Below are 24,536 nucleotides of genomic sequence, written 5' to 3'. Positions count from 1 at the left end.
TTATCCATCATGGAGCTAAGGGATACCACTGTATTACCCTCACATGACTTTGCACACTGTTACTCTGTATCATCAGGAAGAGAAAATACAAATGATAAAATTTTAAAAAGCACACGATTAGCAAGTAATGATCCCTATAATTTTTTGAATTAATGGGTATTACTTAATTTGAGGTTTTAAACAGGTATTCGAATCATTCAAAATATAGCTATAGTTGTAAAATTAAAAGTACAACCATTAAGCATTTACAATTGTGATTTACAGTAGAAATAATCAAGGAACCTACTCATAGATTACACATATAAAATATTCACTTGCATATTACTATGTTCACATTTGTTAAATCAGTAAATAAATAATTTTGCATAGATCCATGGATTCCCAAACTCTATTCTATAGTAGAGCCCTGGGTTTATGAGGGCTATGGGTGAGCATACATCTTATAGACATATCCATTCTTAATTAAACAAAATGCTCTATTTTTAATTTTACACAATATATTTTTGAATGTTTTCATTTGTAGAATCAGTTTCATAGCCAAAGTAGCAGGAAAACTAGTGCCCTAGATAAATCCACCTCCCCGAAACTTTTCTGCTTTGAAACATCAATGATGATTGCTTTTTTTATAGAAATTTTTTATGGAAAATAGCATTTATCTTTGTTAGTAGAGACCACATAAAGTCTAGTAACTAATTTTTACTTATTTAAATGGAGAGACAGAAGAAATAACCACTTCGCTGCTTCATTATCTGTCTACCTGACACTGACACCGGGCATCAAAAATGAGCCCTCTGCAACCACATTAAAAAAAAACTATACAGGCTGGGTGTGGTGGCTCACACCTGTAATTCCAGCACTTTGGGAGGCCGAGGTGGGCAGATACTTGAGGTCAGGAGTTCGAGACCAGCCTGGCCAACACAGTGAAACCCTGTCTCTACTAAAAATACACACACACACACACACACACACACACACAAATAGCTGAGTGTGGTGACGGGTGCCTGTAATCCAAGCTACTTGGGAGGCTGAGGCATGAGAACTGCTTGAATCCAGGAAGCGGAGGTTGCAGTGAGTCAAGATTGTGCCACTGCACTCCAGCCTGGGCAACAGAGCGAGACTGTCTCAATAAATAAAAAATAAATAAAATAAAATAAAATAAAATAAAATACTATACAATCTTTAAAACCATCGTGAAACTCTCTGTTACTGTATTCTTGGGCACTATACCAGGAAGCTTGGGAAGGTATTTTAGGATAGAGGACTCTGTCTACTTAATGTTTCCCAAATTTTCATGAAGATATATCTTTACATTATGCTACCTATCTTATTAAATAGGATTTTCCCTACTAAGACAAATAAAATTACTCTAGTCAGATGCAGTAAAAGGAAACTTATTGATGGAATGTGAAATAATTCACAAAATCAAAGTAAGTGCTGAGGAACCAGGCTTTATTATAAAGGAACGAATCAGAGCAGCTGCCTGAAACTAGGAAGTAGAAACAATGGAAATATCTCCCCAAGTCATTCGTATTTGATCAAACCATTTGTAAACCCTTTCTTCTCTGCTATTACACTGGGGCAAGTGTCCTATTGCCATCAAAAGTCAAATTCCCCATTGAGACTCTAGTATCACCTTTTCTCTCCTTCTCCATGACTGAACTCTGACAATTTTGTAGTTTCCAGGGTATTTTTCTAATTTCTACTTTTGTACTCCTTCCCTTCAGTATGCAAGATGAAGGGAATATCACCTCTATGATACTTAGAATATCCATCTTATGAAAAAATAATTTCTTCTCCATCATTCTGCCACCAGTACCCCACATTCTCTATCCTTCTTAAATACAGTGGTTAATGGTTGCTGTTTCTGCTTCCTCACATAGCATCCTCTCCTTAATTTACTGCATAATTTCAGGATCCTACATTGCATAAACTACTTTTGTCAAGAATGCCAAGTCTCTATTGTTGTCAGATTTGATGGTCACTTCTCTGATTTTGCCTTCTCTGGCCTCTGAGCAGTGTTTAACCTTGTTGACCATACCCTCTTTCTAGAAACACATCTTCTCTTACCTGTCAGGATAAATGTCCTTTATTTTCATCCTAACTGACAGGCTACTACTTCCCAAGCTCATTTGCTTGACTTCTAAGAGTTAAAGTGCCTCGTGGCCTTTGTCTGAGTCACCTCTTCACTGTCTGAGCACTCTCCACATATGACCTCATTCACTTCTCTCTCATCAGTTACTCCTTATGTCAGCAAATCCCATGTTTCTCTCTGTAGCCCTGATTTCCCTCAGCACTCTCATGCTGCCGTTGTCTACTTGACATTTTTACATGCGTCACCAACAACCATCTAAAATTCACCATGTGGAAAACAGAACATTTAAACCACCCCATTTCCACCCTGGTCTTTCTTCAGTTTTCCCCACCTCAGTAAACCACATCTCTATATATCCAGTTGGCAAAGCCAAAAATCTCAGAGTCCTTGATGCTTCTTTCTCCATCATGACATCCATTTAATTCACCAGCAAATCCTATTGATTGTATCTCTAAAACGTATACAAATTCTATCCACTTTTTTCAGTCTCTACTAAGGCCACCCAGACTAAACCACTTCTCTCACATGGACTAAGCTAAGTAGCTTTTCATTTCATATCTTAACAATTCCTTTCTCTTCATACAGAAAAAAAAAAGTATGTTAGAAATATTTTTGTAGTGTCATGTACTTATTTAAAATTCTCCAATGATCTCTCAACTTATTTAAAATCATATTTTTATTCTGCTTTGGCCTATGATATAACCCTGCTACCTTTTTGACCTTATTTTAAACTAGCTTTCTTCTCACCAGCCCTACCAGTCTTCTCTACTATCTAGTTGAACTACATAGTCTCATGGTAGACTCATCTCCATGAATTTTACATAGATGCCTCCTTCTTTTGATCATTCACTTAAATTCGTATCCTTATATAGCTATCAGCCAAAAGTCCAAAGTCTTAGTGGATACACACACACACACACACACACACACACACACACGCTTATGTTCTACCTACATAACAATTCAGTTTCACTCTGTGTGTGTGTGTGTGTGTGTGTGTGTGTGTGTAGTGCGAGAAGCTGCTCTGCTTCGTGTAGTTATTCAGGGGCTTCTTCAATGCAGTGGCTTCACTATCTCATAGGGCCTGAAGATCTCCCTTGAAGTCTGTGTATCTGGCCTCTATCTCCTTCGGAAAAGAGAGAATCTATGGAGAATTGCAAAGAATCCTTTATGGACCATTTCTGAGGTGATTTTTATCACTATTCCCACATTCTATTGGCCAGATTTCTGTCATATAGTCACACTAATGTCAAGACATGCTGGGAAATATGGCTTAGTGGTTTCCCCAGGATAAAGAGGGGAAGATAAATATTGATTATTAGCAGTCTTTGGCATATCACCTAACCATGTAGTTACCCACTAACATTTATTATATTATCTAATTTTAATTATGCACAAAGCAAATTTTAATGGTTTACTAATTATTCCTTTAGTCATGCATTAATTAATATCTCTGTGGCTTTGCTTCAGAAGAATGAAAGCTTCATAATGACAGGGCTTTTGTCTGTCTTGTTTATTGTTGTACTCTTAGCTTTTAGGTACAATTTATGACTGGCATACATTAAGTAGTTAATAAATAGTTTTTATAAGTTTACACAGTCTTGTTTGGTTTATGCATAAGATTAGAACAGTACAATTTGTTTGCCAAACCCATGAATATCGTATCTTAAGAGAGACAAATGCAATAGCCTTGAGACTTGTTTCCTTCATTTGCTTGCAGTAACTTAATAAGAAGTAGGCTTGGAGCAGACTGAGCAATTCTGATTGAATTAGTTAGAAGAATCGGCCAATACCAGAGGCTGAATTCTGGAGGGCTTCCTGTTTCTAACAAGGTCGTTATTTCCACACAGGGCATCTCCATTGTTACACAGCTGCATAGATATTCCATGACACTCTGTACCTAAAATATGTAAGTTATTTCAGAATTAAGATCTTTTTCTACTATAATTCCTTCATTGTTGTCTGTAATTCAACCAGTTCCAATCTAGGCACGATTCCCTTTAGGCTAATGAGAATACAAAGAAGCATGTATTTTCCTCTATTGATTTTCCTTAAAAGTTTTCGGCCAAAATCTTATTGTTTTTTGTTTTTGTTTTTTAATTTGTACTTTGAAGTGTTAGTGTCCATTATGCCTATGGATGACAGTACTCAGTGAAGGAGGAGTAGGTCACCAGGCAAAATCTGAGTATATTTGTCAGGAGAAAAGGGTCGAACATGAGCTAAAAAGAAAACAAGAGATTCCATCTACATTTTTCTTCCTAAGCAGTTAAAGTTTGTATGAGAGAATGTCATTACATATGTCAAAAGAAAATGCTGTACCATAATGAATAATTAGTAGTAAAATCATGAAATTATAGCAAGTGAAAAAATTAAACACTATTCTTTAAGTAAAACAAAATATGTTATTATGTACATAGAATAAGAGTTCAACATTCTTTTTACTGAAAAATACAATATAGGTATTTCTTTATTTCCAATATATTTCATTAGAAGTTCTTACATTTTCTATGATATTCCTATTCTAGATAGGCAATGGATTTTAATGGAACACAACTTTCAAAAGTTATTTAAATTGTAATCTCTCTGGGATTTGAAAAGGATTATGTTTTCATTCTAGTAATTGGTATGCATATAAGCTTTTGGTGGTGATAGCCCATGTTTTTCTTTATTCTGTGACACAACCTTTAAAGCAAGATGATAGGATGAAATTATTCTTGCAATTTATCTCAATTTTTTTTCACAATTTTATAGCCTCATTAACAACTTTTTTTATTTGGGCCCTGTATCAAATAAAGGTGGTTTGCAAGTTGGTATTCATCATTTTGCAAATTCGTCAATTTATTCTTTTTTCTTCTTGTTTTCAAAAAGCATGCATTAAATGTAGTAGTCTACTATGTTGTAGGTACTATTGAGTACACAACGATGTGCAACACGTAGTCTCTAACTTCAGTGAGGTTGTAGTTTTGCCAAAAAGCCAAGTAAGCCCATTTAAAGTCCTCAGAAAACATAATAGAAGCACACCGAAGTTATTAGAAAACTTGTTTAGTTTAGATTGAAGAGTCAACAATTTAACTCAAGAAACAATGCTTGAGTTAAATCCTACTTGAGCAGGAATTCAATGGACATAATCTAGAAGTGAATTACATTCGTGGGGAGCAGCATGTGGGAAGGCAGTCATTTGTCAAATAACGTAATAAATTCAGGTGTGGTGAACAGTTGAGTAGGTCAATGGGGAAAATTGAATTACATGTTAAGAAGGAGCTAATCAGGGCTAGATCATAACAGGTCTTGTCTTCTATGTTAAGGTATTTGGGTTTTGCCTTCTGTGTTAAGGTATTTGGAGTTTGCAAACTCCTAAACTTCTAAAGTAATTCAAGTACAGGAGTTACACAATCACATTCAACTATTAGAAAGATCACTATGGAAAATTAAGGAAGAGAGCCTAATGAACAAATGGAAACCAATTAGAATGATGTATGGCTGTCATGGTGCGATAACTTTCTGGACTAAACCATCACCTTTAACTCTAAAACATAGTAGTGATAAATTATTTCTAAAAATATTAAAATGACAAAACAATAATCAAAATAAAACAGATATCTCATTGGATCAGAAGTAGAAAACAAACACTAGCAGTGGTAAATAAGAATTTTCCTATTCACAGGGCATTAACTTCCCAACACAATGAATGAAAAAGATAAACAAAGAACATCATTATGGGTTTTCAGAACATCATTAATAAATGAAAGATCCTAAAAGTTTTGAAAAGGAAAAAATGGAGAGCACATATAAGAAAGCATTAACTGAGATGTCATGACACTTTTAAATAGCAACACTGGAAATTAAAAGCAATGGAGTGATGTTTAAAACTCTAAGGAAAAATATTTTTCAATTTGGAAGCCTTAGTGAAACTCAAGCAAAGGCAGGTATAAAATTATACATTTCCAATCATTTGATCCACTTTTCATGAGGATGCCGCTGGAGGGTGTGTCCATAAAATGAAGAGAGAATGATTCAACAAGATCCAAGAAATAGGAGATAGAATATAGGAGAGAAGAAAAATGAATATCTGTGGAGGCAGAGAAAAGAAGAAACAAGAAGATAGTTGGCCAACACAACACATCTAAAGATCAAAAAAGTCCAGTTTGGAAATAGCCCCAGGAGAGATATATCCATGAAAAATATAAATCACATAGACAAACTAATGTCTTTGATCATACAAGAAGAGTTTTATAGCTCCATCAGATAGCTGACTGATAAATGGGGACAGAATTAGCATATATCTGATTAGAGTTCTAGAACTAAAAAGTAGGGCAACTGTATAGAAAGGAATATTTGAAAGAAATCATGGTCTATATTTAAAAAAAGCTAACACACTAATCATCAGGAAAATGCAAATCAAAACCAAAATGAGATATTACTTCACACAGGTCAAGATGGCTATTATCAAAGTTAAAAAAGAAGGAGAACAAGTGTTGGCAGAGATATGGAGAAAATGGAACCCCTGCACACTGTTGGTGAGAATGTAAAATGGTGCGACTGCTATGAAAAGTAGTGTGGGAGTCATCAAAAAATGTAAAATAGAACTCCCATATAATCCAGTAATCCCACAATTTAAAAGAATTAAAATAAAAGTCTTGAAGAGATAGCAGCGCTCCTATGTTCATTGCCAAATTATTTACAAGAACCAAGATGTGAAACTAATTCAAGTTCTAATAGATGAATGGATAAAGAAAATGTGATATATGCATGCAATGAAATACTATTCAGCCTTTAAAAAGATGAAAGTTTTGCAATATGCAACAAGAGGAGGAACCCTTGAGGATGGTATGCTAAGTAAAATAAACCAGTCACAGCAAGATAAATACTTCATGATTCTATTTATATGAGGTACCTAAAATGATCAAATTCATAGAATCAGAGTTAAATGGCAGTTGTTAAGGACTTGGGGGATGAGTTACTAATAAATGAGGATTTACTAATGAGGAGTTACTAATAAAACGGCATGAGTTTCAGTCAAGGAAGATGAATAAGCTCTAGCGATCTGCTATATAAGATTGTGCCTAAAATAAAAAATAACGTACACTTAAAATTCCATTAAGAGGGTAGATTGCATGTTAAGTGCTATTACCACAGTTTTTTTTTTTTTTAAATGGGTTATAGCCAAGAATTTACTTCGACCAAAGGAAAAATGAGCCTCATGTAGAAATCAAACATCACATTCTGGGTAAAATGAATTAAAGAAAACATACTTAGACATGTCATAGTGAATCTGTCAAACTTCAGTGATAAGGAGAAAAATCTTCAAAAGAAAAAAAGGCAGTTTATTTACACAAAGATGTAAACTAAGCTGACAGGAGGAATACATGCAGGAAGCATTCTTGTAATAATTGCCCGGCCCTAGATTGAAAAAGCTGGGAGGAGAAAACAAGTAGAGCCCTACGTGTCAGCCACCTGCATTCATGACTTGGGTTACTTGCTCCCTTCTAGCTGGTTGTGCAATGCTCTGCCAAGCACATCGAAGGTAGGCGGAAGGATGTGTGTGGGGAAGGGGTGGACTGGACGGAAAGGAGCCTCTCCTAACCTACCCCTGAACATCTGCTCTAGGCTGTTTCTCTTGCTGCTGTTTCCATGAACTCAATGACTGCTGTCTTCCCAAGTTCTCTTCAGAATTTTAATAAATTATTCATCATATTTTGGAGAATCATAATATTTTAACTTCTGTGGCATCACAGGACTTCTTTAGAGAGGAAAAATTAGCAACTGATGGCAGCTCACTATCTTCTGGGATAATGAAGTTCCTCTTAAATTTTAGCTTCTTTACTGGCCTTTACATTTTCCTAACAAAGTACAGATTTATGCAGTATCTTTATCCTCTATCAAGGCTCTGAATTAGCAGTCTTGGAGGATTATCTGTCTTATTGTATCTTCTCCATGCCGAGGATTAAACAAAGGTGCCAAATATGAATGATGAATGTGGTCCTTGGAATGAAAATACAGTCATTTCCTTGGGGCATAAAGAGACCTGGAGTGTAAAAGCAGAAGTGATTAAGCCCAAATAGCAAAACTTTAAGTTCTCAGCCCTAAGGAAAAATATCATTCCCTTTCCCCTACTCCCAAATCATCTGGAAAGGTGGGAATCCAAGCTTTCTTCCATACCCTCAGGTAGCGATCACTAGTAAATTCATAGTTTCAAGGGATTAAAAGATGAACTCACAGGACAAAAAAAAAAAAAAAAAAAAAGACATCTGATAAGCACAAATGCTAATCAAGAAACCCAACAAATGCTAAACTCTACCTGTATCAGTGAAAGCCTGAATTTCTCAAAATAGCAAAATTTGCAGCATTCAGAATGTAAGGATACATATCATATACAAAGAGAAGATAGTGAAATTTTAAAACATCAAAGTCAAGAGGCAATCTAATTACTTTCAGGAAAGAAAATCAGCCTAAAAAGAGTAAGTTTGATTAATATCAAACATCTTTATATAAATGAGAGGTGAGAGAACAGCCATAAGTAAGTAACTTTAATTTTACATCCAGGAAAATCATCATGTGTAGTTAAAAGAAATAAAAAATCAGAGGCAAACAAGAACTGAGATAATATATCATGGCAGGACTCTTTTTGAAAAAAAAAAAAAGGGAAAGAAACAAAATTTGCATTCTAGTAATAAAAAGCAATAAATAAATCAGTCAGAAAGAAAAAGCACTGTTATGGGAAATAACAGTGAAGAAAGAGCATAATGAGGTTTACTATTTTCTTAAAAAAGCAACAAACAAGATGAAGTGCATTCAAACAATTCAAACCTAGAATTCCAGATGATATCACTGTGGCCAGGGGGAGGAGAAGAGATCAGAGGTAGATGACGGTAGGCCAACATTGTTTTCTTGTTCAGATAGAATACATAGATGGGAAAAAGCTTCACACAGTAAGAAAAGCGTACTTATGGCTCTTAATAAGTAATGATAGCCCACAGCAGTGAAGAAATAGAATATTGGGCTTTAAATCCAGGAGAGTATTCTGTCCACAGTGTGAAAGACATAAAAGGATAAAAAAATGCATTGTAAATAAACACCATAAAATGAGATAGTTGAAATAATTCCCAATGTAATTGTTATAATAAATGTAAATATGTTAAACATGTCAGATAAAAGAAAAACATCCAGAATGAATTATAAAGAAGTAGTAGCAATATATTATTATTTTTTTGAGATGGAGTCTCGCTCTGTTGCCCAGGCTGGGGTGCAGTGGCGTGATGTCGGCTCACTGCAACCTCCACCTCCCAGGTTCAAACAGTTCTCTACCTCAGCCTCCCAAGTAGCTGGGATTATAGGCACGCACCACCATGCCCAGCTAATTTTTGTATTTTTAGTAGAGATGGGGTTTCACTATCTTGGCCAGGCTGATCTTGAACTCCTGACCTCGTGATCCACCTACCTCGGCCTCCCAAAGTGCTGGGATTACAGGCTTGAGCACAATATATTATCTTTAGTAGGCACATATAAAGAAAAAGAATGAAGAAATATTAAAATGAAAGATTGATAAGAACTTTATTAATAAAATTTAAAAAATAACAGTGGTCACTATCAATCAAATTAAAATTTAATCTATAAACCATCATAAGGGAAATTTAGATATTATATACTAGAAAAACAGACTGATGAAAAACAAAATATAGTGACATATATGAACTCAATGGTATGGGCTCAAAATACATAAAACAACAACTAAGAAAACTAAAGAGTATTTCAGAAATCAAAAATTATATTTATTTTGGCTGGGTGCCTGTAAATCCAGAACTTTTGGAGGCCTAGGTGGGCAGATTGCTTGAGCTGAGGAGTTTGAGACCAGCCTGGGCAGCATGGTGAAACCCTCTCTCTATAAAAAAATACAAAAATTAGCCAGGGTGGTGGCATGCACCTGTAGTCCCAGATACTTGAGCGACTGAGTAAGAGGATCTCTTGAGCCTGGGATGTCAAGGCTCCAGTGAGCTGTATTCATGCCACTGCACTCTAGCCTGGTTGACAGAGCAAGACCCTGTCTAAAACAAAAATTGTACTCATTTAAAAACATTATTTTCAAAAATTGATAAAATTAAGAGAAAAATAATAAAGATATAGGAAATTGAATAACGTGATTATTTTCTCGATCTAATGATAATAAAAATTATAAAACAATTGAACAAAAATGCAATTTGTTCTTGAGCAAACAAAAAAAATCACAAAAATTAAATATGTACCAGGTCAGCAAGAAAAGCTAACGTATTCTCCTAATCAATAGCATAAAACACTATATTTTCTTACTACAATGTAATAAAATTAGAAATCAATAGTGAAGCATGACTCAAAACTTCTCAATATCTGGAAAATTTTTAAATATAATTTTTAATAACACTTAAAATAAGAATTATATGCAGTACATTATGACACATGAGGATTTGTAACAATGGGGATATTTATAGCTCAAAATTGTGAAATAAATAATATAACCGTGCTAAAAATATTTTTTGCATTTAGTAAAAAAACGAGAAAGCTTAAAATTCATTAAGGAAACACTTAAATCAAGAATATAGATGCCAAAGGAAAAAAATAACCTTGATGATGGTTACTCAAGACCAAGGTGGATAAAAATAGAAAAGATAAGAGCAGATGTCAATGAAAGAGGGGATAAAAATAAAAAATTGAGATGACTAACAAATGTTGATTCCTTGAACAGACTAATAAGACAAACAATTCTCTCACAAACTGATAAAGATAGAAGAAAATTCAAACAAAGAAAAAATAGAGCAAATCAGTACACATATTACAAATACAAAATCATAAAATAATATGAAAAAGTAAAAAGAAACATAAAGAACTAAAAGAAACAGTTTTCTAGGAAGATGTACATTGCCAAAATTAGAAAGAAAACATTGGAAAGTGGAATAGACCAATAAAAATTAAGAAAATTAACATTGTAGACTTCCTACACTAGGTTATCATGTCATTTATAATAATTTTTAAAAATCAGGCACAGGTGTTTTGTGGGAGTGTTCTAGAAGCTCTGGAGAATAGAAAATAAACACAGTGATGCTATACAATCCAGTATTTATTAAGTACTGTGCAATAAAAAAGCCAATATCTCCAGTGAACTTAAAAAAAAGTCCTGTAATAAAAGATTGGCAATGAAGGGAATGCCATTCCCAAGAATGGAGGGTTAGGTAACTATGCCCGACTTTATCTATCTATCTATCTATCTATCTCTATCTATCTATCTATCTATCTATCTATCTATCTATCTATCTATCACATATGAGCATACACACCTGCAAGAGAAACAGGAGACAATCCTGGGCTGAAAATCCCATACTGACACTGTTGCAGTATTGTATGACTGGTGAGGGAGATGGCCGCAAATCATCTCTTGCATGAATACGCCACAAAGCCAAGAAGGAGATTGGCTGGCATGAGGAGGAGGTCCGAGAGCACAGATAAATTCCCACCTCTCAGGCCCAGGTATACAAGATCTGACTAAATTTGTCCCTGGACCAGGAAAACAGAAAGCTCTACCCTCTCAATCCCCTCCACTCATCTATCAAACATCCAGTGATAAACAACAGCAGTCTACTGCAGGGAAAATTGAAAGATCATAGACAGAGATGGCCTCTGTGGCTGGCATGGCATATAGAAAAGCTGAAAGTTGAGAGTGGACCATGAAGATTGAGAAAAACATCCCTGGAATTCCAGGCCCCAGCACAAGGCATCATTACAGACGTGTGACTGAAGGCCCCCGCACAAGGAGTCATTACAGATGTGTGACTGAAGGTTGTGGTGCTCTCAAGGCAACCATAGCAACCACAAGCCCAAACTAGATTATCTCCCAACTAGATAAACTCAAACCCGAATGCTGACAGCTTGACAGAAGAAACAAGCCCATTCCAGACTTAGTCATATTTGCCTCTCCCTCTTTTGCTTATACTCATGATGTCTGCCATTAAGTAAAAAAATTATGACACACACACACACACACACACACGGAAACAAGGGGAAAAATATCCCTCAGTGTAAAGAGAAAGCCATAATTTTGTGGTCAAATTAATACAATTTTCTTACTTTTTAATATTTAAAAAAGTTGTTCTTAAAGTGTGGGCCTTATATATAGGCAATAAAATTTAAAATATAACAGTGGTCACTAACTGTCTTGGACTTGTTTGAAATGCAAATTATCAGGCTTTATCCCAGGTTTAGTGAATCAGAAACTCTAAGGTTGGGGCCCAATAAACTCTTTTAACAAACCCTTTAGATAATTCTCAAGTATTCAGAAGTTTAAGAAATGTTATAATGGTGAAGTAATTAAACTAGTGTACATTTATTTTTATAAAAAGATAAAACTTGTGAAGGATATGGAAGGGGATGTGTTAATATGGGCATATGTCAATCTACACAAGTTACTGTAGAATCTAAATGAGGATTTGTTTGGGGGGTGGGGTGGGGAGGGTTTCTTCTTCCAGATGAAAATTCTATTAGCTCTAGAGAAAGGCAGTTTATGGTGCCTACTGACCCTCCTACCTACTCATGTGACAGATTTGATTGGTCTCTCACAAATGACCTGAAGAAATTTGATCCAGTTTTTCCATAAAACTTACTACAAGGAAAATATCAGCTATATGAGTTCTTTATGATACAATATACTAAGAGAAGATAGTACATTTTAAATATTATTTTTTCCCCAATAAGGTGGATTAGAAGCTCTTAGTGTGCCTCAGCCATTTGGAATATTGTGCATAAAGATCAACTTTGTGAGCTTTAATTCAAGAAGAAAAATGGAAATCCATCAAAATTGCGAGGAGAACGCCTGCAAACAACCCCTGTGACAGTGTCCAGCTGATAAAAATGAGTAAAACCCCAGTATGTGAGAGGCAGAGAGCATTCCTCTGTGACTCTGGGTATCTGAGCAACCCAGGCCAAGCACTGGAGCTAACCTGGGGAGAGGCTTGGAGACATTGTGAGGAAAACACAGTGGGAAATGCTGCAACATTTTCCCAAACCTGGGACTGACAGCGGGACACCGTTTTTCATCCAGACTCATACAAAGCCAGCCAGCCTTTCTTTAACGACAGAATTGGCCATGTAGGCATTTTAATGTTGCCATGTAGGTATTTTAGTGTTGGACCAGAGGCTGAAGCACCTGCTCTGGAGCAGGATAAGGGCCTCAACAGCCAGTACTGTGAAAGCATCTGAACAGTAGGCACTGGAATTGTGGTCTCCTCTGTTGTAGGCCTAGAGTGGAAGGAGAGTTGCTACAGCTGCATTTCTCCTGGGCAGCAAGACTTGCAGCCAGAGCCAGCTTGGTGAACTAGAACCAGTTTGCATATGCCATTGCTGGGTGTCAGAGCCTACTCCCCAGAAATCATGGTACATCAGGGGCCACTCCACTCTATCCTCAGGCAGAAATCCAGGCATTGAGAACACACACTTGCCTGGATCAGCAGCAGCTTGAGCTGCCCCACCCTTCAGGGACATAGATCATGGTACAGTGGGGCCCTCTCCACTCCACACCCAGGCAGATCTCCAAGCATTCAGAGCACCATTTTCCTGGTTCAGCAGCTGGAGCCAGGTGTATGCTATACCATGATCTATGCCCAACCTTTACTGGGCATACAACATGGTGTAGTGAGGCCCTTTTTGCTCCATGCCCAAGCAGATCTCCAGGCATCTGGAGCACCCACTAACTGGATCAGCAGCCACCCTTCCTGTGCAGAGAATCTGGTGCAGGTTCAGGGAGGCCCTCTGCTTCCTACCAAGATGGATCCCCAGTCATTCAGAGCACCTGCTCATCTGGTTCAGCCTGAGTCAGCCAACATTTATGAGCATAGATTGTGGTATAGTGAGGCTCTCTCTGCTCCATGCCCAGGCAGACTGCAAGGCATCTGGTGCACCAGCTCATCTGGGTCAGAGATTCTGGTGCAGGGAGACCTTCTCTGCTACATGCCAAGGCAGAGCTCCAGACATTCAATGTACCTGACTGCCTGGTTCAACAGCTTGAATTACTCTACCTCTCCTGTGCAGAGATCTTAGTGGAGGTGGGACCCTCTCAGTTCCATGACCAGACCAATCTACAGGCATCCAAAGCATTCACTCTCCTGGATTAGAAGTTAGGCTGCCCCATGAAGTGGACATGGAGCCAAGCAGGTTTCCCACCTCTATGCCTAGGCATATTTCTGGGTATTTCGTGGCCACAAACTGGATTCTCCCTTTGTGCTGGTGCTTGTGCCTACCATTGGGAAATTTTAGGGCAGACTTGCCCGGTCTGGCTCCACCCATCGTTGCCCCCACCCCCTCCAGGGCTGAGCAGGGAGATCAGACCACTGTGCATTTCATGAATCAGCCCATTACCTGAGGCACCATAAAATTTTTTCCAGTAAACAAGCATCAAGCCATGTCAAACACAGCCAGCTCTATTGTACCATTTACTGGCTTGTCGGTTGGACTGCACAGCCCAATATAAAATCTGCCAAGAGAAGTGCAAAAAGAAGCAAAAAGATCCGAAGACCTTACCCAGCATTTTCTACAGTCACATCCTCTAGGCACAGGAAAAAGAGAAAGAAGAAAAACAAAAACATAGGGAAAGAAAGAAAAAGAAAATATTCTACCCAAACACAAATAATAATAAAAATTAGGAGTACCAGCATCTACAGATAAGAAGAAATCAGTGCAAGAATATTGGCACCATGAAAAATCTGAATGTAGTGACACCACCATGGGCTTATACCATTGCTCTCCAGCAATGGTCCCAAACCAAAATAGAAGCTCAGAAATGACAGATAAAGAATTCAAAACATGGATTGCAAAGAAGCTCCAAGATCCAAGACAAGATTAAAATTTAACACAAAGAACTTCTAAAGCAATCCAGGAAATGAAGGAAAATAAATATCTTACAAAGAAATGAATCAAAACTTCTAGATTTAAGTAAACCACTTAAGGAATTTCAAAATACAACTGAAAGCTTTATCAATAGACTGGACCAAGCAGAAAAAAGTTCAGAGAGTGAAAACCAGTCTTTTGAACAAACCCAGTCAGATAAAAATTTAAAAAAGAATTTTAAAAAACAAATTCTTCAAGAAATATGGAATTATGTAAAGCAAATAAACTTATGAATTATTGGCATTCCTAAGAGAGAAGGAAAAAAAGTAAACAACCTGGAAAACATATTTGAGGGAAAATTCAAGAAAATATTTCTAATCTTGGTAGAGAAGTAGACATCCAGATACCATAAATCTGAAGAACACCTGTGAGAAACTATACAAATTGAAAATCAACATCACCAAGGTATATAGTTACAAGACTGTCCAAGGTCAGCGCTAAAGAAAAAAATCTTAAAGGCAGCTAAAGAAAAGGTCAGGACACATCAGGCTAACAACGGACTTCTCAGCAGAAACATTAGAAACCAGGAGAGACTGGAGGCCTATTTTCAACATTCTTAAAGAAAATAAATTCTTACCAAGAATGTCATATCACACCAAACTAAACTTCGTAAGCAAAGGAGAAATAAAATCTTTTCCAGACAAGCAAGCAGTAAGATAATTTGTTACCACTGGACCAGCCTTATAAGAGATCCTCAAGAGAGTTCTATACATAGAAACAGAATAACAATACCTGCTACCACAAAAGAAAAAAAAAAACACACTTAAGTACATAGCCCACAGACCTTATAAAGCAATGACACAATGGAAACTACAAAGCAACCAGCTAACAATTTCATAAGATAAAAATCTCAAATTTCAATATTAACCTTGAATGTAAATGGTCTAAATGCCTCACTTAAAAGGCACAGAGTGGCAAGTTGGATTAAAAGAACAATCTATCCATCTGCTTTAAGAAACGCTTCTCACATGTAATAATACCCATTGACTCAAAGTAAAGGGTTGAGGAAAGATCTACTATGCAAACGGAAAACAAACAAAAAGGCAGAGGTGGTTCCTGTATCAGATCAAACAGACCTTAAACCAACAAAAGTAAAAAAGGACAAAGAAAAGCATGACTTAATGATACGGGACACAGTACAAGACTTAACTATCTTGAATATATATGCACCATCATTGAAGCACCCAGATTCATAAAAAGTTGCACTTCTAGACCTACAAAAAGATGTAAACAACCACAAAATAATATTGGGGTACTTCAACTCCCCAGTGACAACATTCAAGACAGAATGTACACTGAGGTAGAAAATTAACAAAGAAATTCTGGGTTTAAACTCGACACTTGACCAATTAGATCTAATAGACATCCACAGAATACTTCACTCATAAACCACAGAATATACATTCTTCCCATCTGCACACAGAATATATCCCAAGATTGACCACATGCTTGGCCATAGAGCAAGTCTCAATAAATTTTAAAAAATCAAAATTATACAAACCATACTCTTAAACCACAGTGGAATACAAATAGAAATAAACACCAAAAAGATCTCTCAAAACCTCACAATTACATGGAAATTAAACAACTTGTTCCCGAATGACTTTTAGGTAAACAATGAAATTAAATCAGAAATTTTCAAAAAATTATTTGAAATAATGAAAACAGAAACACAACTTATCGAAATTCATGGGTGCAACAAAAGCTGTGTTAAGAGGAAAGTTTATAGTGCTAACCACATACTTCAAAAAGTTAGAAAGATCTCTAATGATCTAACATCACACCTAGAGTACTACAGAAACAAGAACAAACTAATATCAAAGCTAGCAGAAGGAAAAAAAATAAGTAAAATCAGAGCAAAACAGAATAAAACTGAGACACAAAAATTCATGCAATGAATCAGCAAAACCAAAACGTGGTTCTCTGAAAAAATAAATAAGATTCATTGACCACTCGCTAGATTAAGGAAAAAAACAAGAAACAATAGAGAGAAGATCCAAGCAAGCAAAATCAGAAACAACAAAGTTGGCATTACAATCAATCCCACAGAAATAGAAAAGATCCCGAGAGACTATTATGAATACCTCCATGCCCACAAGCTAGAAATCTACTAAAATAAATCAGAGATTACACAAGTAAATAGAAAAATATTTCATGTTCATGGAAAGAAAGAGTCAATGTTGAAAAAAAAAATGGCCATACTGCCCAAAGCAATCCATAGATTCAATGCTATTTCCTTCAAACTACCAATGTTATTTTTCACAAATTTGGTTCCATAAAATTTATATGGAACCAAAAAAATAGCCTGAAGAGCCATGGAAATCCTGAGCAAAAAGAACAAACCCAGAGGCATCACATTACCTGACTTCAAACTATACTATAAAGCTACAGAAACCAAAATAGCATGACACTGGTAAAAAAATAAAAAAAATAAAAAAACCAAACACATAGACCAATGGAACAAAATGCAGAGCCTAGGAATAAAGCCACACACCTACAGCCATCTGACCTTCAACAAAGTTGACGAAAATAAGCAATGGGAAAGGACTCCCTAAATGGTGCTGGGATAGTTGGCTAGCCATATGCAGAAGAATGAAAATAGACCCCTACATGTTACCATATACAAAAATTAACAAAAGATAGATTAAAGATTTAAATGTAAGACTTCAAACAGTAAGAATTGTAGAAGAAAACCTAAGAAACACCATCCTGTACGTCAGTCTTGGGAAAGAAATTATTACTAAGTTCTTAAAAGCAATTGCCACAATAAACAAATTGACAAATGGGACCTAATTAAACTAAAGAGTTCCTGCACAGCAAAATAACTATTAATACAATGAACAGCCTACAGAATAGGAGAAAATATTTGCAAACAACACATCTGACAAAGGTCTCATATCCAGAATCTGAAAGGAACTTAACCCAACAAGTATTAAAAAATGGGCAAAAGACATGAACATATGCTTCTCAAAGTAACACAAACAGCCAACAAATATATATTTTAAAACGTTCCACATCACTAATTGTCAGAGAAATGCAAATCCAAACTTTAATGAGATACTATTTCATACCAGTCAGAATGGCTATTATTAAAAAGTCACAAAATAACAGATGCCGGCAAGGCTGCCAAAAAGGGAAACACTTATACACTGTTAGTGGGAATGCAAATTAGTTCAGCCACTGTGGACAAGAGTTTGGAGATTTCTCAAAGAACTTAAGGCAGAACTACTATTCAACCCAGCAATCCCATTACTGGGTATATAACCGAAAGAAAATGAATTATTCTACCAAAAACACACATACACTTTTCATGTTAATTGCAGCACTGTTCACAATAGTAAAGACACAGAGTCAACCTAGGTGCCCCTCACTGGTGGACTGGATAAAGGAAATGTGGTACATGTACACCATGGAATAACTACAAAGGCATAACAAAGAATAAAATCATGTTCTTTGCTTCAACATGGATGGAGCTGGAGGCCGTTATCCTAAGAATTAACATAGGAACAGAAGAGTAAATACTAAATATCACATGTTATAACTTATAAGTTGGTACTAAACATTAGGTTCTCATAAAGATGGCAACAGTAGTAACTGGGAACTACTAGAGTGGACAGGAGGGACGGAGGTGGGAAGGGTTGAAAAGCTATCTATTGGGTACTATGTTCAGTATCTGGTTGATGCGATCTTAATTTCAGCATAATGCAATATATCCAAGTAACAAACCTGTACATGTGCCCCCTGAATCTAAAATGAAAGTTGAAAAAAATATTAAACACAAAAATAATACATATGAAATAAACATTAAATTCATTCTCAGTTTTGAATTTCCTCTCTAAAATTTAATAATGGTGTCTTTCTAAAACACTATTGTTATAAATACTTGGGACTGCTTATCATATTTAACATCTGAAACATATGATAGTAGATGAGCAGAATCTTAAAGTAATTTAATTCATCAATCATAATAGCAAAGGGCTTACTGTACCATTTCATGAACTCAAGTGGAGTATATTTTATTTTGATATTTAGTCAACAGAGATGGGGGTAAAATAACCCCAGTGACTTATCTGTAAAGGGTTTCTAATTAAATATTCTAACTTTATTAAATATTATAATAATTAAAATACCATATCAACTTTTATATTAGAGAAAATATATGATACAAAATATTTTTGAGACCTAGAACAAAAATATTACCATTCTTAGTTTTTTGAGAGACACATGAAAAACCAATGTAATATTTGTCATTTTTTGTCCAAGATGTTAATCCTTCTAAAAAGCATGATAGTGTAGAAGTGTTAAGGATTTCATATCTAGTTAAGAAGTGTTACATGTAATTTAAAAACATGGGTTTTATTAATGAAGAAATATAAATGAAATATAGTTTAAAAATATAAATGCCATTTAAATGTGTCTTTACTCCTATTATGCTGATTATCAAAACAGATACCTTTTTATTTAAGCAGCTAAAGTTCAACTTTTACCACTTCCTTTTCTCTCTTTGCCTGCCAACATTTTCTGGGATTTAAAGAGATATACAACTTTGATGGACCAACATTCCTATTTTAACCTAACTTTAAATACCAAAATGCTTCAGAATCAGTAATAGGTGAGTGACTGCCATTATGTCTTATTAATGCATTTCCATGTTAACAAAACATTTCAAAAATAGAGAAACTTCTTATGTTCTCTCATATTATAGATTTTCTCAGATCCCTTAGTGCTCATGTCTTACAAATGTTAAGATACTGTAAAAGACTGCTGTCTGTACTATTCATTCAGAGAAACCAACAATGTTATTATAAAGCAGCTGGTTTAACTACAGGAGGGAAGTACAAACTGGCCTCAGGTGTGAAACTACTGCGACAGGGAGCAGCAAAACAAGGCGAGATGCTGAGGAAAAACACTATGGCAGATGCACTGGTGGGAAGGTGCCTTAGGATATAATGATAGGAAATGTTTTTAAAAAAATTTTTTAAAAGATCCTGGCAGTAGAAAAACCAACTCAGCTTTTAGCATTAAGGAGCTATCGTCAGAATGAGAGCATAGTAGCCTAGTAATTCATTAGGTTATAAAACTTCTGTAACCTAGTTGGGAAACATAAGTAACTAATAGTCCTATGTAACTTTTTTTTTTTTTTTTTGAGATGGAGTCTTGCTCTATTGACCAGGCAGGAGTGTAATGGTGCCATCTTGGCTCATTGCAACCTCTGCCTCCCGTGTTCAAGCAATTCTCCTGTCTCAGCCTTCCAAGTAGCTGTGATTACAGGTGTGAGACAACACAACTGGCTAATTTTTTGTATTTTTAGTAGAGACAAGGTTTCACCATTGTTGGTCAGGCTGTTCTCGAACTCCTGACCTCAAGTGACCTGCAAGCCTTGGCCTCCCAAAGTGCTTGGATTACAGGCATGAGCCACCATACCCAGCCTTATTTAACTTTTTAAATTAAGATTTTCTTAAACTCAAATTTAATCCACACATTTCTTCATCATTAAGACTCATCACATTGGGTAAGAGTAAGTTGTCTTGGTATAGTGTTGGAAAGTATTAAGTATCTTTATTATTTTTTTCATCCTCTAGACCATTATATAGGGGAGATGGAGTGGGAAAAATAATATAATGTAAATGTGACATTGTAAGTATAAATATGTAAATGCAGTAGTCCTCCATTATGTGTGAGAGACATGTTCCAAGACCCCAGTGGATGCCTGAAGGGGTGAATAGTACCAGACCCACTTGCTGTCTATTTAAACACATTTCTATTCCTGTCTTCTACCCACAAATTGAATGTATTTTCCAACCTAACTAAGCACTTTTCATGGACTTTGGCCACAAGTTTTGCAGTTTGAAGTGCAACAGCAAAAGTAGCACAAATTTATTTTACACTTTCCACAATTTCATAGATAGAAGATTGATTCTTACTAGAGATCTTAGCAAACTCAGTCTATGTTTTTTTTTTTTCCTTCGGTTTTTCTCCTTACTTCAAGAACTTTCACCTTTTCATTTACAGGAAGTAAGTTATGGCTCCTCTTTGGTGGATCTCTATTCCCAGCATCACTACTCTTGCCCTTTGAAGTCCATTATTAAATAAAGTAAGAGTGACGTAAACACAAGCGCTGTGATACTGAAGCGGTGGGCTTGATAACTAAAAAGGCTACAGACTGATTAAAGAGCGGGAATGTAGACAGTGTGGAGATGTTGGACAAAGGAATTATTCATGTCTGGTGACCAAGTGAGATAGTGAAAGAGATAAGAACACTATTCAGAAAGGCCTGCAATTAAAAACTTAGAAATTGTTTATTTCTGGAATTGTCCATTTAATATTTTGGAACATTTTTTAGTATTATAAAAAGCAACTGAAACTGTGGAAAGCAAAGCCAATGATAAGTGGGGACTGCTGTATGATGTTGACTTCTCCATATTAAAATCCTTCAGGACCCTTTCTCTGAATCTAGAATGAAATGTATGATCTTGACATGGTTTCCATGGCTTTCACACTCTAGGTCATGCTTCGCTCACTGCATTAGCATCACTGCTCTTCTGAAGGTCACGGTATGGTCCATTCTTATGTTTACAATTTCCAAAACTTACTGCTCTATCTCATGCCTGCCTTCGCATTATTGACTATATTTTCTTCTATTTAGAAAGCCCATACTGCTTCTTAATTGCCTGTTGAACTTCTGCCCATATTCAAAGCCTATTGCAAGAATGTTCTTACCTGTGAACGCTTTTCTGATCCACTCAGACGTGATTGACCATTCTTTCCTGTGGAATCCCAAAAGTCAGTGATAAAGATCCTCTATTACAGCTGACGACACAGTCATATGCTTAGATTTTCATGGTTTCTAGTAGATTTTAAGTCCAAATGCTAGTCTTAATTTCTCTTGTTCTTTCTTCTTATGCATATCTTATTCTTTACCTCCTTGATTATTTTTCTCTTTTTTTTAATTGTAATTTTTCTGACTCCATGTTCGAAGAATTAAAAATGCATGTCCAGGCCAGGCACAGTGGCTTACACCTGTAACCTTAGCACTTTAGGAGGCAGAGGTGGGAGGATTGGCCTCGGAGTTTGAGACCAGCCTGGCAATATGGTTCGAACCTGTCTCCACAAAAAAAAAAATTTAAAAAGTGCATGTCCAGATGTAAGTGACAACCTTAGAATTTGTTTCTGGGAGCCATTATTTCCATTGCTTATCTCCATTGATAAGTAATTCCTCTACTAACTAATTATATTTTTCACTGGTAAATTTGGCACTAAATACATGCATACATATATATATATATATATATATATATGTATTAGTATAGATCTTTCCATGAAATAGGTAAATACGGTGCAGTACTGACTTTTACCCAGTCCGTTTTTCTTCCAGCCTGATAAAGAATAACGAAAAAGTGCATTTGTTATGAATGGTACTTATTTTGGTAACCATAAATTGATATGTCAGTTTTAGCCTTTTTATAGCAATATGACAAATAACATCACAGGGTGGCCTTAGGAAAAATTATTCTATAAAATTCCCATGCAACTGAAATAAAATAACTACCCACCAAAAAGATAGATATAAATTGATTTCAACCTCATTTATTTTATATCTAATGGCATATTATGTTTAAGGAATGATAGCTTATAAGAAGGAAATACACCAAGAATGAAAATGAGATTAAAAAATCATGCACATCAGAATCTTAGAATATCAAAGTACAATATATCTTAAGTTAAAAATGTAAGGTATCCAATGTTTTTCACTAGATATTATAAGAACGTCATATGTTAATAAGTGACATACTAAAGATAAGGTACAAACAAGATAAATTTATTTTTTAAAACTGCTCATGAAATGATCCCATATAAACATTTTCTTCTGGGTTTCTGAACAAATTTGTAGTTTTGACACCTGGATTTTACCTAGACAGTGACAACTTCTGTTACATGTTCAGTTAATGAATTAATGAATGACATTCGTGTGGGTCAGATGGAACAGCATGGAATAAACAAAAATATAGTTGTGTGGATTTGTGACACAACTTTACATTGTGTCATTTGTTATTGATTGACCACACATGAAGATCATGACAGACAATAAAATGTATACCAATTGAAGTGAAGTTTTCTAGAGTCATACAAGTGGGCAGTATTCAATTACCACAATCAACATTTAGATGAAGACACTGGTGGTGCACTGACTGACCAACTCGGTACAAAGGCTAGGATAAATAACTGAATAAGCTGAATGACAGAGTCATAATTTTGAAAGATTTTGATAGGCATGAAAATGTAGACAAATATAGCAACATTGAATTTGAAAAAATAAAATGTCAACTTCTGCATGTGTTCCGGGTGGGAATATAATCATACGGCCTTCTTTGTAAAAATGAGGTTTTGAATGAAAAGACTAAGAAGGGTCATTTCCAGTTCAGATTCCTCAACATCCCTGATCCCAAGGGCACCTTCCTTCAGCCCTCTTGCCTCCTTTCCCATTACCCTTATAGGCAGGGAGTGTAGCACTCCTGAGGCTCGCACTGGAATGGGAATGAATCTCTTTTCCCTGAATCCCCTGAAGGCAGATGCCATCCTTGAGAATTTACAAGTCAACATACTTAACTTTAAGCAGAAAACATTAATGTGTTTATAAGGACACACAAAATTTGAATTTCAATCCCCACCATAGCCAACTTCACAGTGAAAGTGCTTTCCTCCTCATTCTTCTACACCCTATTTCTGACCAGAAGAAGGAGCATTTTGCTTCTTGCCAAATGAGAAGTGCATTCTGGAAACCCTTGATGCCTGCACCACACCTCGAGTTTCTCTCTGGATTCTCTCAACTGTTTATTTTTCTGTGGTGCAACAAGTGCCAGAGAAGAAAAACTCTGCCCAAATTACAGGATATATGTATGTAAGGAAGTGAGTTTTCACTAATATCATTGATATGATTTTGTCTTCTCCAAGTAGAGGAAAGGAAGATGAGTATTGAAGGCATGCAGTTTGGTATAACTACCAGAGATAAGGCCAGACACTAGGTGTGCGAGGAGGCTATGAATTGTTAATAATGCTAATCTTCAGTGATGTGGTGAATTAACAAATATAAGTTTGTGAAATAATAAACTTGGCTAACTTTCTCATGAAATCTGTTAGTAAGATTGCTTCATGGTAATTTTGGTACTTTAGTAGTCTTGTCTGTTGTATTATTTAACCTGGCTATATTACTAAATTAATTTAAGGCATGGGTCACTCAACAACCCATAAATTGTTGCTGCTAAAATTGAGTAAAAGCATTCTTGAAACTTTTTACCAAGATGATCACTTAAAGAGAGTGTATCTCACTTCACCCAAAGGCATTAAACATAGTGTATAATTTGCTTAACCTGAAAATCTGTTACCTTGCAAAATCAAATATTTCGATAAAATAAAATTGGTATGCAAAGAGCTTAACAAGCTTAAGATAAAAGATTCTATGTTAAAAAAATAATAAAAATCTTTTGGAGAAGAACATAAATTGATTTAATCATGAATGCAATTGAACTTTCTAATGGATATA

Source organism: Nomascus leucogenys, chromosome 12 (assembly GCF_006542625.1).
Source record: "Nomascus leucogenys isolate Asia chromosome 12, Asia_NLE_v1, whole genome shotgun sequence".
NCBI classification, from domain to species: domain Eukaryota; kingdom Metazoa; phylum Chordata; class Mammalia; order Primates; family Hylobatidae; genus Nomascus; species Nomascus leucogenys.
This window is presented reverse-complemented; position numbering follows the sequence as displayed.